Source organism: Rhinoraja longicauda, chromosome 17, assembly GCF_053455715.1.
Source record: "Rhinoraja longicauda isolate Sanriku21f chromosome 17, sRhiLon1.1, whole genome shotgun sequence".
Taxonomy (NCBI): Eukaryota; Metazoa; Chordata; class Chondrichthyes; order Rajiformes; family Arhynchobatidae; genus Rhinoraja; species Rhinoraja longicauda.
The window spans coordinates 23,330,264-23,348,403 of NC_135969.1; the positions used below are offsets into that span (position 1 = coordinate 23,330,264).

General features: G+C 42.5%; 1 long non-coding RNA gene across 1 annotated transcript; it reads left to right on the plus strand.

The window, feature by feature from the left end:
- The first annotated feature begins 1,046 nt into the window (after positions 1–1,046).
- On the plus strand, positions 1,047–17,894 carry LOC144601641 (uncharacterized). Its single transcript, XR_013548336.1, has 3 exons — positions 1,047–1,140; positions 2,582–2,613; positions 17,837–17,894. It is a non-coding gene; the product is annotated as an uncharacterized LOC144601641 (long non-coding RNA).
- Positions 17,895–18,140: the final 246 nt, after the last annotated feature.

Consider the following 18,140-nt stretch of genomic DNA (forward strand, 5'->3'; position numbering starts at 1 on the left):
TGTGTCGATTTTTGTGTGTTCAAACATGTATAGACTCTAAAACAGTACACTCATTCTCAATCACACAAGCAAACACATACACAAATACACGCAGATATATGCACAAATGCAAACACACACTCAAACACACATTTGTACATTCACTCAAACACACATTAATACGCGTGTACACAACAAACACACATGATCTTTCCCATTCCCTCTCCCTCGTTCTTTTCTCTCTCAAACTCCCAACCAATTGCTTCCCTTTCTCAGTGCATGTTCTTTCTTCTCCTGTCCTCCTTCCCTGAGGGAGGTTCATGCTCCTCTATCCATCCAATTACTTTGATTCCTCATAGCAATTATTTGGTATCTAGTCATCAAAGTACCTTTATCACGAGAAATCCATTTTATTATCGTCAACAATGGATTTTTCAAGGAAGCCCAACAGTGGATTCAGACCAGAGGAAAGATAATGCAGGAAGGGCTTCCTCAGAATGGCACTGGGTTTCTACCCTGTGTGACCGCATGTTCACCCTAAGAGCCGCTCCTATCCCTGACACCGGCAGACAGGACAGAAAAGGCCAACGAATAACATCACAGACACAGAAAGCACCGGCACTCTGGCTGAGCTGAAGCCACTGTCTAATGAACCACAGCTGGGGTCAATTAGTGGTTGTTGGATCAGCTCACCTGCACCTCGTCAGCCCTACTGCTTGTAAACTCAAGAAGTCCACACAGAGAAAGGGAGGCGGGAAGGAAAGGGAGGCGGGAGGGAAAGGGAGGCGGGAGGGAAAGGGAGGCGGGAGGGAAAGGGAGGCGGGAGGGAAAGGGAGGCGGGAGGGAAAGGGAGGCGGGAGGGAAAGGGAGGCGGGAAGGAAAGGGAGGCGGGAAGGAAAGGGAGGCGGGAAGGATAGGGAGGCGGGAAGGATAGGGAGGCGGGAAGGATAGGGAGGCGGGAAGATAAGTTGAAGACCCCCGACTAACTGTACCTCTTTTCACAGGCTCAGAAGAAGCCTGGAACCACCAGTACTTCCTCTTGAGTCCAGAGTGAGCTTCTGGGACAAATCTAAGATAGTCAGCGCCAACTCACTGATGATGAGGGACTGCGCACCTGCACCTTCTCATCAATGTTGTCCCATAATAAATAAACCATATCATGTGAGTTCACCCTACTGTGAGTGTCAGTTTAATCATTGTCAACCTGGTGTAATCTCTGATGCCACAACTGAAGAATGAATGGCAGGATTTTGAACGAGATTTTCAAAATGAGTTAGAGTAATGGACAATAGTAAACTCCTTGACACTGCCAGCAAACTCCCTTCAGTTAAGTGTCCTTGCTGAATAGGAATGTCAAAGTCTTTCTTGAATTTGCATGCTTTGAAAAAAATATAGTGACTCTATATTTTGATTGTGTTACCACACATAGAGATAGAAATGGTGAGTGTGTGTTTCTCTATTCAGAATGTGCACAAGGGCCTGGACTAAACGTAAGTGCAAATGGAATGTAACCAGTCAAAGAAAATAAGTATAAAGGAAAACTGAAAACCTTGCAAAATTTATATGATTCCTCAACCTTCAGTAAGTCACTTAGGGAAAATGAGAAATAGAATTCAGGGATTGAACACAAAGGCATTTAATTTATGTAAGAGGAGTCTGGAAAGTGATTCTCTTTTGATTAGCTATGATATAACACTGGCCAACATGGGTCTTACACTCAACATCCACGAGTTTAAAGTCCTCCACCAACCTATCCCACCTTTGTACCACATTGTCCTACACCAATAAAGATACAGGGGAGACCCTGGGATGCATTGGCCCTTTCCTGTGACCTGGGTATCTCCCTTTGGTGAAAGTCGGCATCAGCATTGAAATTCATCATTACATTTAATATGCTAGTGCAGCTGATTGGTGCCATCAGCGTCACTTCTCCAAATCTTTCAAATCTTTGTCAGGCGGTGTGAACCTGCATCTGCATCCTCCCCCAGGTCCCAGTCATACTCAGTTAACTCCATTGAATTGCCCATGTTAGTCACATGTCCACCACCAAACTCCTGAAACCTACTGTCTATCCCTAGCTCTGCCCCAACAAGAAAATGATTTGAGAAAGTTTCAAAATCTCCTAAAAAAAAGTGTACATCACCAGTGACTCCTGGGAACCTCTGGCCAATGACCACTCAAAATAAGGAAGGACTGTTCGGTACGGCACGGCACTGACAACTGGAGTGCACAGAACCCTAAAGTGAATTACAGAAGGAGTTCACCATCTGAAAAACTACCCATCCTGTCAAGAGCCTCTTGCATAACCTGTGGAAGCGTCTGTGGTTCCACATTATCTCATAAAGCCACTCAGAAGTCACAGAACTGGAATGGAGGCAAGTTTTCCTCCATCCCTAAGGAGAGAAGATGACGGTATGATGAGTCTCATAAACAAAGCATCAGAATTAAAATCAGGATAATAAAATGCGCTATCCTTGAGTCCCAATGTCACAAATAGTGAGAGAGTGAAGTCCTTGGTGATATGGAAAAAGAACTTGTGTCCTTCCTCACATGTTACTAACTTTAGTCAAGAAAATATTGACCCGTTTCTTTTATTGTGCAGGGTCGAGGGCTGCAGTAAAGGAGAATATGAAGGTGAGAGCAAAAGGAGAGGAGGATGGTGAATCAGTAATTGATGGGCCGATATTATCATATTTCTATCACCTTGCCCTGAGCTGACACTCTAATGCAATTCTGAGGAAGTTCAGCACTGCTGGAGGTATAGTCTTTCATATGAGACCTTATCTCACAGCCTCACCAGTCTTCAGTGATTATGTGGAACTAATTTGCAGCCTAGCCAAAGACTTCTCTTCAGAATCCTGGCTGACTCTCCCCTCCAACAAGTGGCACTCAAACAAGTTGGCTTAGAGTCTGTGGAGTTTATCCAAGGTGACATTGTCTAAAATTCAATGTTATCCAAAATGACTCTTGATTGTGACCATTTCTGGGAGAAATGTAATGTTTTTTCTGTTCTGAAACAGTATTTGTGTTCGACAGGCATCACACAATGTCATTCCCCAGCATTCCTCCTTCTGCATTGTTGCCAGGGAGAATAATCCACATTGTCTTGGATGATTCTGTTATTTGGCACTCCCAGGATATATAATCTTGGATTGCACTACTCTGGATTACACCCTACACAAATTGCCCCATTACTTAATTCCACTTCTCTGGGTTACAGTCCACTTCAACTCTGCAGTAACCGCAATCCCCACCTATCACTCTCTGACAGACAACCCCTGATTATCACAGGTCCCATGTCCGACAACTTGGCCAGGACTTGCCACCTCACCCTGACTCCCTGTAAATCCATGCTCTGACCTTCACACATTCTTAACTGGCTGGTCCCAAAATTTCCCATTCACCAGCCTCTTTGATTCCTAGCGGTGCCGAAGAAAAGCAAGACCTCATGTCAAATGACCACCGTCCAGTTGCCTTGACATCCACCGTCATAAAGTGCTTTGAGAGGCAGTTTATGGAATGCATTAAACACAATCTACCAAGCAGCCTTGTTACATTGCAGTTCACCGACCACCACAACAGGTCCACGACTGATGCCTTCTCCCTGACCCTACACTCATTCTTGGAATACCTGTATAAAAGTGATACCTATGTCAGACGTCCATTCAGAGGACTACAACTCTGTTTTTAATATCATTATTCCATCCAAGCTTATCTCCAAACTCTTGTAACAGTCAGCATTTGTCTCTGCAACTGGATCCTTGACTTCCTGGCCAACAGACCACAATCAGTGAGGATAGGAGACAAATCATCCTCTACGATAATCCTCAATACTGGTTCATCACGAGAATGTGTTCTCAGCCCCCTTCTTTGCTCCTCATACACCCTCAACTATGCAGCCAAGTACAAATCCAACTCAAATTACGAATTGGCGGACGACACCACCATGGTGGGCCAGATATCAAATAATGACGAGACGGAGTACAGGATGGAGATTGAAAACCTTGTGTCCTGGTGTCAAGACAACAATCTTTCTCTCAATGTCAGCAAGACAAAGGAGATAGTGATTGACTTCAAGAAGTGAAGCGGTACACATACAGTACATTGACAGCGCTGAAGTACACTGGAAGCTTCAGGTTCCAAAGAGTAAATATCACCAGCAAGTTGTCCTAGACTAACCATTTTGAAGCAATGGCCAAGAAACACACTAATGCCTTTACTTCCTTAGAAAGCTTAGGGAATTTGGCATGTCCCCAACAACTCTCACCAACTTCTACAGATAGTTTAGTTTAGTTTAGAGATACAGCGCAGAAACAGGCCATTCAGCCCACTGGGTTTGCGGCGACCAGTGATCCTCACATATTAACACTGTCCTACACACACTATGGACAATTTTTACATTTACCAAGCCAATTTACCTACATACCTGTACGCCTTTGAAGTGTGTGAGGAAACTGAAGATCTCGGAGAAAGCCCACGCAGGTCACGGGGAGAATGTACAAACTCCGTATAGACAGCACCTGTAGTCGGGATCGAACTCCAGTCTCCAGCGCTACAACCACTCTAGGTGACTGCGGTTCGATCCCAACTACGGGTGTTGTCCTTATGGAGTTTGCATGTTCTCCCCGTGACCTGTATGGGCTTTCTCCGAGATCTTCACTTTCTTTAAAAGAAAAAATAAAATGATATAATCTACAGCAACCCCTCTGGCCACCAGGTTATCACTTGTCAATGGACCTGTTTTATCGAAGCAGCAGAATTCCACTTTCCCGGCAAAGGGGATCCGGAAAGGCTCTGTACAGCACACATGGAGTTTACCTAAGGCAAAGTGAAGTGGTGACAGACAATCATAATTCAATTGGGAATTCAGGTGGAACAACAGACATTAGGATTAGCATACACTCCAAAAACTGCTTGTAACGGTTTCTGATTGGGTCCTTTGTGCGTCTACCCAGACGTAAACTGCTGCAGCAATAGCAAAGAAGAGAAGGAAAAGTATGAAGATAAATGTCTCCAGATTATTGGCAATAATGCGTTTGACTCCAAAAAAGACTGTTTGCAGCAATTTGCCATGATTTGTGTTAAAAACCAGTCCCCAGTACAGGCAGCACACCCATTATCCACAGGTTTAAGTCCCGCACTAGATTTCTGGAGTGGAGTATGTTGAACTACTTTGGTTCCCCCGAATATTACATGCAGCTTTGAATCTCTTTGAAAAGTCCAGTGTGTGATTTGGAGGAAGATGAGCTGGAGAAAGCATGTTATCATTTTATCGGATCTCCCCATCCCTATTACAAGGTACTGATATTTGGAAAGCCATATCTTCTCAACGTTTCCAACAGGGCTCAAGCAGTTGGCTGGCTGTCACCATTGCCCCATATCCCATAGGCCCTAATTCATCCCTTGAACTCTAGTCCACGCTTGTCCCAGTCCAATACCATATTTTCCTAAATCCTGGGGCGCTACTGAGCTTTGGACCCCAGTGGAAATGGTGCAGGAGAGATGTATATTGAACCATGAAATGGCTCTGCAAAATGAGAGGTCGTCACCATGAATGCATGCGTTCCGGAACATAACAATGCCTGGGAGGTTATCCTGGGATTTACCTTCTTATTATTTGTGTGATCCTGTGTGAAAATTATCCACAAATATAATGTAGCATTTCATTATAATATCAGCATTCAGGCACTGAACTGGATGCAGAAATATATAAATGCACATTGAGATTGCTAGATAAGGAGAAGGAGAAACCTAGTGAAGTCTGAGGTAAAAAAATAAATAATGTACTGACAATGCTAATAGTGCAAAGAAAGGAGGAAGATAAAGTGTAAAATAATTAATCTACAGAAGAATGTTACAAGCAACCACATTCATATCAATGAAGCAGAAGAAGCTCAGAGTGTAAAGATGTTTAGCTGTGAAGGAGATTAAACACACGCTGCCACGCTGGAAAATACTGATATTAATTTTGGATTAGGTTCTTACCAGTGAATGCTACGAGGATGCTTCAAGCCACAGTGCTATTTATTATTCTTTGTTGAGTACATATAAATCCAAGGCTTAATGAAATCTCAAGTATTTATCGCCTGGTTTCATTTGCATGGTAAGCTCTTGTGTTTTGGTGTAGAGAAGATGTGTGCAGGATTTTTAAAAAATCAGATACTCCCGTATCCCTACAGCATTGCTCACTGGAACCTTTCAACCCCTGCGTCCTAGGAGACCAGATGCTAGCCTGGTGCAAGATAAATTCTGCTAGGAGTAAGCCGGTCTCATGCCAGTAACATTGATCTCCATTCTTGCATGCTGAGAGAGGGGGGGATCTGTGCCTTAACCACATTTAAGGTTAGATTTGATGTAAGTCATTCTAAAACAGCTCATTTTAGTTTGTAATATGTATGGTTGTTCTTATGAAATGGGAGGAAGAAAAGTTCTGGGGAGTAGATTTTGTCCTCTGGTGATTGGGACACCTGACCACTTTAACAGCCTGACAACATCCGGTCCAAAGTTCTGGCTCCATTTAAGTTCACCAGGTGAACTGTGTGCCACCAACAGACACCACAAACAATATGGGAATGGAAGTTGAGGCTGGAGGAGCCCAGGGCAGCAGAGGCTGACATCCTGCCAGGCAGGATAAATAAATTCAGGACCTATATTCAGTATTTATAAATTGGATCTTCAGATTACTTGATTAGATTTCTATGTGGCACACACACTGTCACGTGTTAGAGGCCGTGCAAAAGGTGACCACAAAGTTACGCATGTTGTGCCGCACTGTCGGTAAGGTGATAAGTACAGTGAGGTACAGGTGCAATGAAAATCTTGGTCCACGCTAGTGTAAGAGATGGTTCTTTTACATAGGTTGGTTCAAGAACCTGATAGTTGCAGGGAAATAGTTGCAGGGAAATTTCAGACTTCTGTACTGTTGGCCAGGCTGACACTGATGATGAGTGAACCAAAGGATGTGATGAGGGGGCAGAAAGCACGATGTATGACCGTACCACGATAACGGATGTTATCTCCAAAGATCTCGGCAGCAGATGGTCGGCCATGACTGAAAGGTCTTCACTGACTCTCTACCAGAGCAGCTCACTAGTTCCATCCCTGACCTCTTATCCGTTGCCTTGTGAAAGCTTCTTCACCATATATTTGTCCAATTCCTTCTTGAAGGCCACAGAGCAATCCGCATTTTCTGACACTGCATTCTCATTTCAGTCACACACTGTAATCATTTACAGTAGCCAGCTAACCTATTTTTGGAATTTGGGAGGAATCTAAAGCACCAAGTGACAGGGAGATTATACAAAACCACACACAAAACAGCCAGAATCAGAACTTTGGAGCTGTGAGACATTATGTTGTGTTGCCTCAAATCTCTGAACATGATTTACACTGGTGCTGCTTTTGTGCAAGTCCCAGGGACCTTGTCTAATTTTGTCGGATCCTCAGTTGGTATCTGGTTTCCTGGCTGGGAGTCCAGAACAATTTCAGCCCGAACTGTAAGCACATTCTTTGGATATATATTTTGGAAGAAGTAAAACTGCAAATGTGGAAGCAAAATGTCACAAGCTGCAAATTTCAATGTTCATATTAGAAATCAAAGTAAGTGGGGCTGGTAGGACAGTAGTCCAGAGCTTAGTGGAAGAAGGTGGCAGGGTTATAAATGTAATTTCCAAAATACTTTGCTTGACATTAGAACACCTCACCAGATAATCTATAATAATAATATTTATCATTTGGTGTGACTAAATTAATGTCACAAGATCCTTCACACGTTCCTAATCCAACAATTATAGCACCATCCTGCACTGATATATTAAACACCTGATGCTTTGCATTGGGTCAAACAAATTGACAAAGTGAAAGAAAAGGACATTGGGAAGATGTTAAACATGCGCTGTGTTTTAAGAAGAACCTTAAAGAAAGGAAAAACAAGGATAAGGGTTGAGGGAGAGTTTAGAAGTTCAATGCAACCAAATAGTAGTGGTGGAAAGGAAACAGGAGGGGAATAAGATGAATACTGAGTTCCTGATGAGTTGCAGCAGCAGGAACTAACAATATAGGAAGTAATAGGTTTGCAAATGGCCCTAAATTAACAAGCTGTTTACACTCAGCAAACAGTTGGCAAAAGAGGAATAAGATCTGACTTCACTGTAATACCAAAGGTCACCTCCAGCAACCTTCCAATGTTTCTCCTATCCCAAGACCTACCCAGAACAGCATTTTCTACTATTCTTTTAGATTTTCAGCATGTGCAGTTTCTTTGATTTTCACTTTGCAGAATTAATATACTTTATACTGTACTGAGATCTGGACTAAGCCAAAGACTGAGCCTCATATAGAATTTTAAATTAGTTAATTGTTTGGACCTAATCTTTAGCATTGATTGAGCACAAAGCTACTGAATTGTTGTAAAAAACTGTCTCCAGAGGATGTAACCTGCCATCCTCACCTGGTCTGGTCAATATGTAGCTACAGATCTGGAGCAACTTGGGGCTTCACTGCCCTCTGAAATGGGGCAGGAGATCGTGCTGTTCAACATCAATACACTCGTTCAAACAGAAAATGGATAAAATCGTATGGACCTCCCAACCTCAATCAAGGTACAGAATTCAGGCTTGGCAAAGACACTCCCAGCTTAGTTAAACATAAAGTCTTGGTACTATATCAGGAGAACTGCCCTACAGACTGGGCAAGCATTAACTTGACATTCGTATGCACATAATCACATCCTACAGACAATATTTCAGGCTCCACGATCACAAATCCTGGCTTAACAGAGGGCGGGGGGGGGGGGGGGGGGTGACAGTTTTCAAATTATTTATTTTTGGATGCATCACTGACCATGCCAGCATTTATTGACCATCCATTATTGCCTTTGTCAAAGTGGGTGATGAGTGATCATTTGAACCGCTGTAGTACTTCCAGTTAAGGTTCCACCAGATGCTTTTAGAGAGGATGTTCCAAGTCAAGTCAAGTCAAGTCAAATTTATTTGTCACATACACATACACGATGTGCAGTGAAATGAAAGTGGCAGTGCCTGCGGATTGTGCACAAAAAAGAATTACAGTTACAGCATATAAAAAGCATTCCGGGGCCTAGACCCAGTAACAGTGAAGGACCGGTGATATATTTCCAAGTCCCAGTGGTGGACAATGTGAGGGGAACCTGCAGCTGCTGGTGGGTCATTCAGCATGATGAATGGGGTGCCAATCAGTGGATAGTTTTGTCATGGAAGGGATTAACCTTCTAGAGTGTTGCTTGAATTGTCCTCTTCCAGGCAAATGTTCCATCACACTCCTCAATTGTATCTTGTAGATATGAAAAGCTTTGAGTTGTCAGGGGATGAGTCACTAAGCTTCCAACCTGCTCTTACAAAAACAGTATTTATAAGGCTGTGTAAGCTGGTTGAGATGCTGCTTAATGGCCGAGGCAGCGTGACACTTAGTGATTTTGATTTCAAAGGTAGGTGGCTGGACTTTCTTTTGTTAGAGATGGCCGTTGACCAGCACTTCAGTGGTGCAAATATTATCAGCCCATGCCTGCACGCTGTCTCAGTCTTGCTGCAAACAGTATTTCCTGCTCTTCCAGCTACCTCTATTAAATTCTTTAGTTATCAAGAATTGTAGCAGCTGGGCAAGTAGGCCAAGGAATGGTTAATGGAGTTTAATTCAAATAAGTATGAAATCTTGCATTTTGGGAAGTCACATCAGGGCAGGACCTTCACAGTAACAGTAGAGCGCTGGGAAGTGTTGTAGATCTAGGAGTATAAGAACGTATTTCCCGAAAAGTGGCATTGCAGGTAGATAAGATACTGAGCAAGGCTTTTGGCACATTGGCATTCGACAGTCAGGGAAATTACTCGAATTTGGGATGTATGTTACAGTTGTACAAGATGCTGGTGAGACTGCACTTGGAATATTGTGTTCAGTTTTGGTCACGTCATTATAGGAAAGATGCCATCAGGCTGGAAAAAGTGCAGTGAAGATTTAAGAGTATTTCATCGGGAGTGCAGGGCCTGAACTATAGGATGAACAGACGTACTTTATTCCTTGGAATGCAGGAGATTGAGGCGTGATCCTATAGAGGTGTATAAGAACATGAGGGGAATAGATAGGGTGAATGTACAGTGTATTTGACCCACAGTAGGGGAATTAAAAACCAGGGGACATAGGTTTAAGGTGAGAAGGGCAAGATTTAATATGAACCTGAGGGGCAACCTTTTGGGTTGCGAGTACATAGAACAAGCTGAATTGAATTGAACATTTAGTGAACATCCCCACTTCTGATTTTAGGATGGAAGCCCCGATGGTGTGACGGGCAGAGTGCTGAGGGAATGTGCAGACCAATTATCTGAGGTCTTCACAAAAATCTTCAACCTGTCCCTTTTAAAATCCACCATCCCTCCCTGCCTGAAGTCCGCCACAATCATCCCACTGCCGAAAAAGTCTGTCATCAGCGGCCTTAACGACTACCGTCCGGTAGCACTCACACCGGTCATCACAAAGTGCTTCGAGAGACTGGTCCTGCAGCACATCAAAGCCAGCCTCCCACCCACCTTCGACCCACACCAGTTTGCCTACAGAGCAAATAGGTCTACAGGGGATGCCATCGACACTGCCCTTCACACTGCACTGACCCACCTTGAACACCAGGGGAGCTATGTGAGGATGCTCTTCGTCGACTTCAGCTCTGCCTTTAACACGGTCATCCCGAGCAGACTGGTCACCAAACTTTCCGACCTTGGATTTTCCCAAACCATCTGCCAATGGATCAAGGACTTCCTGACCAACCGCCCCCAGACCGTCAAAATAGGCCCTCACCTCTCCTCCACCATTACACTGAGCACCGGCTCACCACAGGGCTGTGTGTTGAGCCCCATCCTTTACTCCCTCTACACTCACGACTGCGCCCCCACCCATCCCACCAACACCATCATCAAGTTCGCGGATGACACGACTGTGGTTGGACTCATCTCAGGAGGAGATGAGACAGCCTATAGGGATGAAATCCAAAGGCTGGCAGCATGGTGTTCAGTGAACAATCTGGTCCTGAACTCCTCCAAAACAAAGGAACTTATAATTGACTTTAGAAAAACCAGTGTAGAATACGACCCACTCTACATCAATGGGGTCTGTGTGGAAAGGGTACCCGCTTTCAGGTTCCTGGGTACGCACATCGCAGAGGATCTTACCTGGTCTACCAACACCATCACCACAGTAAAGAAGGCACAGCAGAGACTCCACTTCCTGAGGATCCTCAGGAAAACCAACCTGCAGGAGAAGCTCATGTTGTCCTTCTATCGCTGCTCCATCGAGAGTGTGCTGGCATACTGTATAACCACATGGTATGCCAGCTGCTCAGAAAAGGACAGGAAGGCCCTTCAGAGGGTCATCACGACGGCCCAGAAGATCATCGGCTGCTCACTGCCCTCCCTGGAGCACCTGTTCAGCCTACGCTGCCTCAGTAGAGCAGGCAAAATAATAAAAGATCCATCCCACCCCGGCCACCGTCTGTTTGTTCATCTGCCCTCTGGTCGACGTTTCAGGTCGATCAAATCCCGAACAAACAGACTTAAGAACAGTTTTTACCCCAGGGCCATACGAGAACTGAACACTACCTTTGCACTAGGCAATACCGTTAAAAAATCTTGTACTTAATATAATTGTATTTATGTATTTATTTGTTTTTGCATTTATTGCATATATGTTTGTACGCACCGTCAGGATTGGCTATTTTTTAATTTCGTTGTACTCGTTGCAATGACAATAAATGAATATTATTATTATTATTATTATTATTGATGAAGCAGCTAGATACATCCCAGCTGTGTTACTGGTGAGATGAACTCCAGAACCAGCTACAACTGCAGCTGAACGAACAGACCAATTACTGAAACATTACTCTGCCTGAGTATAGTGTTGTCACTAAATGCTGCCTGAAAGGATTTGCAAACTCTGCATCAACGGGGTTTAGTGGCAGGAATCTCCCCGCGCTCTCCATCCACACATATCCAGCTCTTTAATAGAGTTGTTCAATTTGCTTCGCTGTCTGCTTTATCCTTTCAGCTATGCGTATATTTCCTCTTCAAGTACATATCCAACATTTACTGTTGAAACTGCACTTACCATTAAAATACGTCTCCTCTGGTTCTTTAGCAAATTATGTTTGATCTGTGCCCATAGCATTGATTCTCTTGTGTGTCACACAGGAGTGTCAGGAGGGTCACAGTCAGTTGTTTCACGAGGGCCGAAAGTCTAGCAGCAAAACTTAAGTTAGGACCGTCGCATGCTTCTAATCTGTTTTGAAATGAAGCAATTTCTGTTAAGAAGTCAAGCATACAAAATGTTGACAGCTTTTACATTTTAGCAATCAATAGGGAAAATAGCTTCTAGTTCCTCTCCTTTTAGCTGGTTTGAAATTTTGCAGGGCCACCAGAGATATTTTTAGAGCCATTTGTTGAACTATGTACTTTAACAACATGCAGTTGACCCAGCCACAGAGGGGGATGTTTTCACTTTCAGAGTCTGTATACATTTATTTAACATTGGGTGAAGCAAGGCAAGCTTCCATTTTGATGTCAACTCTGAGTAAGAATCTTCTCTAACAGCACACAGGGCTTGCCTCAACTGCAGCAGATGTATCCATTGAGTCAGGCAGCATCCATGGAGAGAGAAGTAGAATCGATACCCAACCTGTAACATTAACCTGGTTTAAACTTAGTATTGCCCTAAAGGAACCTTTGCTAACACATGTTACTTTTCTTTCAGTTGAAGCTCATAGTACAAAGATTGTGTTGGATGAAATAATTCAACAGGCATTACCAACCATCATTCTTATACTGATTCCCACAATTAGGAAATAACAGTCCTGAAATACTGACAGTAATCCATCACAAACTTATAATGCAAAAGTGTCAGGGCCTGTTTCTGCAGATTTCTGCCACCCTGTGCCTATGGTGCTTTAACAATCTCCCACTCCTTGTGTGTATCCTCACCGTCCATCACACTCCCTCACGGGCAAGGGATAGGAAGAGGATGGTGGCTGTGAATCTCTAGAGAAATGCAAGAGAACATGGTTTACACAAATACCCAACAAGTTACAAAATGCAAGATGGGAAAACCTTAACGTAAGGAACTTGAAAAATGAATGAATAAACCTCTGTCCTAATTGCCCACAAGCCTCAATTTGCTCAAGCAAGCTAAAGCTCATGCTTTCTGATAAACATATGATTATTTTAGGAATGACAACTGATCAGAAGAGAAGGCAATTTAATCATTGTACACTCATTCTGCAGATATTTTAGTGTCCAAGCTTGTTCACTATGGTTCTTTGCATTGCTAGACCACGAGAAAATAAATTACTGAACCTTCTTGCACTGATAAGTTTGAATGGTTCATCTCCTGTTCTCGTTGAAATTTTTGTGTTCCTGGACAAACAGGTCCAAATATTTCAAGATTCAAAATTACTTCTGCCTTTTCTAATACACATCAGTTCTGCTATCTTCATTCTGTACATGCGTCATTCCTGTTCCCATCATTCAGTATTCTTGTTTTTGTCATTCTTAACAGTTTACACCTCTTCCCATCGCAAGTTATTTACATCAATTCCAGTTCTGCCACACTGTATGAACACGGTTCTTGTCCTGTCATTCTAATGCTTTGTGGTTCCTGACATTATAGATGGATATTTTCCTTGTCCCTGGAATTCTTAAAGTGCATCATTCCTGTTCCCAGTATACTGAGTTCACATTGAACCTTCTCTCATTATTCTAGATTCCGTACTCATCATTCCTGTTCCTATTCTCCAAATACATTCCTACTCCCACCTCCATGTACAGCTCCACAAACATCTGTCTGTCTTAATATCTAAATATTTGAGCTTTGCATTCATCCAGATACTATTCCTGGTTTTCTCAACGTACATCATTCCTTTGCTTTCCTATGTCTTTTTCATTCCTGCTTTTATCATTTAGTATTGGTAACACTTGCTCCCATACTATTTTAACATTAGTGCTGCTCCTGCCATTCCCTATGCACCATGCCACTGCTCATTGCCATTCTACAATGATCCCATTCCCATTATCTTACATATGGACACATCGCGGCCAATTAGCATTCCAGAGATAAAACCTTCCGACTGTCACCTGAAATCGCCTTTTAAAGTTTTGCCAAAATTAATCATTCCACAATAAGAAAGGATAGGTTGTAAAGGTCCTTTGAGGTGAAACATTGTAAGCTGTTTGTTTTCCACCATCCCGGGAGAAAGATAAATCATGCTAAATGTAAAGTTCGAGCATAATGGAGGTCAACACGCTAACATTCAGTATATAGAATTAATCATTTGCTGTGTAGCCTAAGGACAGATTTTTAAAAACAATGAATACATGTTTTGTGGCATTGTCAAACTCATCAGTTCCAGGCATTGTACAGATTGGATAAAACCTGACATTTTACTCACATCAGATAAAGTGTGACTTGTGTATTTCTGTCACTTGCTTTTTGTTTGTGCTGTTTATTGGGTGAGTTGTATTTATTTTAATTCAGAAACCTAGGTGAAGGGCCAAAGTTGATAAAAAAAATCACCTAGATTGGCTGGAGAAGGAGAGAATTGTAAGACATTTGGTTAGCGATCAGCTGACACCAGTCTAATACAGAAAGGCACTTTGCATTTAAATCTTAAAGGCTTAAAAAAGATTGTGCAATTGGAATGTTCACTGTACACAAAATTACTGACAAGGCACAGTAATGCATTAAGCATTGGTTCAATTAACAGCCAAAGATCATGCTACCTTTCCTCATTGGTTTTGCTAAGAGACTTTAGACATATATAACTCCTTTCACAAACTCAGACACAAAGCACGCATATTGTTAATGCTGAACATTTGAAATATGTGAAGGGGAAACACCACAGCCAATGTGCACTCACATTGGGCTCTGCAGGCAACAGTGAGGGAAAGACCATATAATCTGTCTCAAATATTAGACAGGCCACCAAGCAGAAGCATCCACTCCCTCTCCCCACCCACTGCTCTACTTCCTACATCTTTAATGCCCACTATGGACGGAACTTTCATCCAACAATATTTTATCTGCTGTAAATCAGAAAATGTTGAAAACACTCGGATCAGGTAGCAGCAATGAAAAGAGAATCAGCTAACACCTTTTGTCAGAGATTTACGTGCTGTTTATATTGCCTTAGATGGACAACCCATTCCCCACTTCCTCCAGTTTACTCACATAGCATTCTCTGTGCCTTTTATTTTTTTTATTATTTCTCTCATCATGCCTACTTTTCGCACTTATCATACTTTTGTTACCATACCATCTTCTGCTTTCAAGCACCTGTCAATCACTTTTAATAGAATTGCAGAGGGGGGATTTTTAATATTAAAGGCTGATTAGAATTGGGTGCAGGTAAATCTGGGAAAAATGCAAATGATTGGAAAATGAGGTTCATCCCTTCACCCTTTGCACATGCCTTCACGTGAGACTGAGTGCAAGCAACTCCATTAGGAGACCATTTCCTCTTAATGTTTCTCAATTAGAGCAGAATAAAAAATGATCTCATGAAACTTTCAAAATTATTACAGGGCTCGACAAGCTGGAGCTGGTTTTCCCTAACAATGGGTGGGTGGGGAGGGGGTGGGTGTGTGGGGTCCAAAGCCAGGTCACAGTTCCAAAGACAGCCAACTAGGATGGACTTGAGCAGAGTCAAGGGCAGTGAATTCTTTAGTTTAGTTTAGTTTATTGTTATCACGTGTACAGGTACAGTGAAAAGCATTTTTGGTGCGTGCTATCCAGTCAATGAAAAGACTATACATGATTACAATCAAGCCATCTACAGTGTACAGATACAGGATAAAGGGAATAACATTTATTGCAGGTAGGTCATGACCACTCTCTAGTTGGTGAATTCTCTACCCCAGAGGCCTTAGTTATTGAGTTGCTTCAAAACAGAAATCTGTCAATTTCTGAACATTAAGGGAATCAGAAGATATGAGGATAGTGTAGGAAGATGCAGCTAAGTGGAAAGGTCCTGACTCCTGGTTGAATTTCATCAGCTTTTGTTTTATATGAGATCACAGGGTCACGGAGATTTCAACTTCAGCTGTTGGTCAAATGATTTTTCACGGCTTATCACAGAACTTGCCAGTGAGTCAGGTACATTGCGACAAATATGTGGGTTGCAGTTAATATAGAGAACTTGTTCAAGGCTACTGAATCCACACAGCCACCTGCTAATGAGAAAAGGTTTAATAATACCACCTGAGAAATTACTGTGCCCATTTTGGAGATCTCATCTAATTCACATAATCTATTTTGTTTCAGTACGGATGCCTCCATGCACTGCTAGTTTGGACATCAGTTGAGGGCTGAGACCCATCGGTGCAGGTGCATAGTTTTGCAGGATAGAGTTGCCCAATCTGTAGGCTTTACCTGTCACTCAGGGACTACAGGCAGGGTGACAGTCTTCCCCAGCACGTTGAAGCAGCAGGCACATCAGAATATTGTATTAAATGGTTATGTGATCTGTAGCTGCAGGAACGGCTGCCAAAAGGATCTGCTGGCCACCCCTGACTAATCAGCATCAGTATTTTCCCCTCAGATGATTTTAGAGTCTTAAAACCATAGAGCGTGGAAATAGGATCATCGGCTCACTGGGTCCATCAAGCACACATTAAACTAATGCTATTTAATTCTTCCCACATTCCCATCAACTCTGGCCACTCCATTATAGGAAGGATGTGGAGGCTTTGGAGAAGATGCAGATGAGGTTCACCAGAAAGTTGTCTGAATTGGAGAGTATTAGCTGTAAGGAGAAGTTGGGCAAACTTGGATTGTTTTCTCTGGAGCATCAGAGACCGTGGGGGCGATTTGATGGAAGAATATAAAATTATGAGAGGCATGGATAGAATAGACAGTCTGTTTCCCAGATTAAAATATCAAGTACTCCAGGGCAAAGTTTTAAGGTGAGATGTGGAAAGTTTGAAGGATATTTATGAGATTTTCATTTCTCTGAGATTGGTAGATACCTGGAAAGCACTGCCAGGGTAATGGAAGAAGCAGATATGATATAATGTTTAAGAAGCAATTAGACAGATGCATGAATAGGCTAGGAATGGGGGAATAACAAACATATGCAGGCAGAGGAGATGAGTGTGGATTAGCATCAGAGGCCAAAGGACTTGTTCCTGCGCTGTTCTACTCTATGTTTTGTATTCTCCCCAGCTCCTACCATGCAGCTATACAATAGGACAAATACAATTGACCAATTAACCTATTAACTTGCATGTCTTTGGGATGTCTGAAGACACTGAACCAACGGAGGAAAACCATGTAACCACAGGGAGAATGTGCACCCATTTGATAACATCTGAGGTCAGGATTGAACAGGTTGCTGTATTTATAGCTCACAAATACATAAAGGTAGAGTTACTTGTTTGCCAGGATAGCAGACAAAAAAAAGCATATTCACCTACACATTACAGCCTGCAAAACTCATTAACAAGTTCAATAACTTTAGATAACACTCCTTTTCTTTACATTTGTATAAGAATTGTCTATTTTTCCTGCAACATTTCTTTTGGTTTTCTCTTTTTTTTGTATAGTCAGACTGTACCATATTAACAACACATTACAGAAAAAGAACCTTAATATGTGAAATGTTCCCTTGCTGTCCCGAAACATTTCTTGCTTCTCTCTCCCCATATGCTGCCTTATTTGAGTTTTTCAGCATTTTCTAAATTATTTCAGACTTCCAGCATCTGAAAGTCTGGTGATTTTCATTTACAGTTGAAACATTAAGTTTTCTCTGCCTGAACCTTTAAGTTTCCTGCATTTTCTGATTTTATTTCAGATTTCAAGAAGATTTTGGATTCAGCTTTGTCGGTCTGGAGTGACATGGACAAAAAGGAAGGTTGACAGATTTCCCCCCTGGATAGACTAAGTGGAGAAGATGGATCTCTCTAACAATCCCATAGTTTCACAGTCATCATTATTGACTGATTGAAAGATACAGCATGGAAACAGGCCCTTCGGCCTACCGAGTTCACGCTAACCGTTGATGACCCTACACACAAGTTCGATGTCATCCCACTTTCTCATTCATTCCCTTCACAATAGGGGCAATTTACAGAGGCCAATTAACCTACAAACCTGCA